Source organism: Alosa pseudoharengus, unplaced genomic scaffold (genome assembly GCF_046254945.1).
Source record: "Alosa pseudoharengus isolate Yale_2024_CS ecotype anadromous, Long Island Sound unplaced genomic scaffold, YU_APseudo_1.1 YU_APseudo_1.1_scf_14, whole genome shotgun sequence".
Classification (NCBI taxonomy): Eukaryota; Metazoa; Chordata; class Actinopteri; order Clupeiformes; family Clupeidae; genus Alosa; species Alosa pseudoharengus.
The window spans coordinates 22,955,960-22,958,485 of record NW_027468609.1 but is presented as its reverse complement, the minus strand read 5'-3'; positions in this window follow the sequence as shown (position 1 = coordinate 22,958,485).

Sequence of the window (2,526 nt, the reverse complement as noted above, 5' to 3'; positions counted from 1 at the left end):
TCCTCAGCTTTGATACTTGGCCATCCTGTGACCTTCTCCATGTAGGCCGCTGTTATCTTAAACTCATTTCCAAAGTGCTCCTTGAGCAATTTTTTAGCAACAGCAAATCCTTTATCTGCAGTCATATGAAGGCAGCTGCGCACAATATCTCTTGGCTGCCCCCTAGTAAATTGCTCAAGATAGTACAAACAGTCTCCTTTACAGCTGGTCTTTGCTTCCACGCAGTGCTCAAACGCCTTCATAAATGTGTTGAACCTTAGAGGATCTCCATCATAAATTGGAATTTCTCGGCGTGGCAGCAGTTGCGAGGTTTGCATTTGAACAAAGAGAGCTGTTATGTCATTCTGTTGTTGCAGCAGATTGTAGAGACCTGCTGTCTGATTTTGGCCTTGCAGGGGTTGAAACACTTGTTGGCCTAGAGTGGGTTGAAAGCCTTGACTGAAGGTTGTCTTTGATTGTAACTGAGGGGGTTGAGAGCCTTGAATGACGGTTGGCTTTGGCATGATAGTTGGCGTGACTAATGGTGAAGCATTGCTTTGTAGTGGTAGAGATGCATTACTTTGCAGTGGTAGAGATGCATGTCGCTGTGAGGACCGAGACACAAATATTGAGGCATGTGGATTGAGAGGGGTGCGTGGGAGCTTAGATCTAGCCCCTTTCCTGATGTAGGAAGCCATTCCATTAGATTGCTTTGAATGGACGCTGCTACCGACCTGTAGCACTGCTAGCTTAGCAGAAGTGGCAGCCATCTCAGTGTCCAGCTCAAGCTGCTCCCTTTTTCTCCTCAAGATGAGCTCCTGCTCCTCCAATGCATGCTTATCCTTTAAAGCGGCAGCTCGAGCCAAGAGTGCGGCCTGTTCCGCCTTCGCCCTGCGTCTGGCTGAAGAAGTGGAGGATCTGCTACTTGAGGATCCGCTACTTGAGCCATGGTGCCTTGACTGCACATTTGAAATGCTGTCATGAGGTTGAATCTGATCTTCCTCTTCCTCATCCTTTCCACCAGGAACTCCAATTCCATTGCTGGCATCAGCCTCATTTCCATTTCCAGCATTGACATCAACAGTTTGAGGACCATCCCTTTCATGCTCCTTTAAAGTGTTGTTAACAACCGTGTGTTTTTCTGTTGGTCCAATTACATTTTCACTTTGCACAGTTTGAGTTTGCTCAGTTTGAGTTTCAGTTTCACCTGGCAAATCATCATCATGATCATCACCCACTTTGGTAGCTGGACAACCTTTAATGTCATACAACCATTGATTTGTACCCACAATAAACTCATTGATATTCAACATTTTAGCCTGGTACCATATTTCATGTTTGCTTGCTTCATCAGCAGGCAATAAACCCAATAAAGATGTATGCACCTGCTGTATTTTGTTAGCCTGACGTTGTCATACTCAAATTCTAGTCAGAATATGAGTCTGATACTGCTCCATTGGGACGTTATTATGGGGCGTGTTTCAACCGAAACAGGGGGGGAATGCCTCTGCACTCAATTGGATAGACCTAACCAATCAGAGCAACAAAAAAGCTTACCGTGAGGGAGGAAGAAAACACACGAACCATCCTTCTGCTCCTATATCCCCTCCGTTTTTAAAAATAATTCTGTTGAACAGTGATATGCTACAAACATGTTAAACAGCTGGGAAAGGCTGTCGCAAATCCCTCGAACAGGTGGTCAATCAGAGATTTCAAACGAACGAGGGAACATGTCGCAATGCAACAGCGCTGTTTTCCCTTGATGAAAGTGAAACCACTAGTTTTCCCACATCTCAACTTTGGCCAAAGTTTTTAGAAATAATCGTTTTCAGTGATACAAACTCATTAAATAATATGAATTTTCCATATGGGGTCTTAAAAGCCATGTGTCCTTCTAGCCACAGCGTTTTTGTTTCAAACATAAACCTAATCTATGCGTGCTCAGATGACGTGATAGACCAGGCGCTGTTGCTCACCTGTCCATCATCGTAAAGCCTGATTTGATTGGTCCGCCAGATTTAGGGCGAGCATACTTCCACCACAATGGAGCAATGCCAGACCGAACTTCCCGTGGGGCGGGACTAAGTTCGGAATGGCACCCAGGCTAGTATTTTGTCACACAACTCATTGAATATGTTAAATTCATTTTCAACCTCACTTACATTCTCTTTATCACCCATCAATTCAGCAATAGATTCTTTTGCGTTAGACAGTTTACAAAATTTAGACTTTCTTTCCCTTTTCTAAAATGCTTATTTTTTCCAACAAAGCTTTGGGTGTTAATTTAACCACACGTTTTTCAGTTACAGATTTTACCCCTGCACCCACAAGTTCAGTCTCAAGGCCAAGTTGGCCTTTTTGCTCTTCGGCCATAATGACCACGCAAAGTGAATTGGCTTATTAATCAACAAGCCCGCAAAATAGTTTGTGTTGTTCAACAACTCGTCTAGACGCGCAAAGTTATTTTTAGACCGTTACGAGTTTGTTACCAATGCATTGGGTTTACGCGAATGTGTGCACACAAATTACCATGGCCATTCATAATAT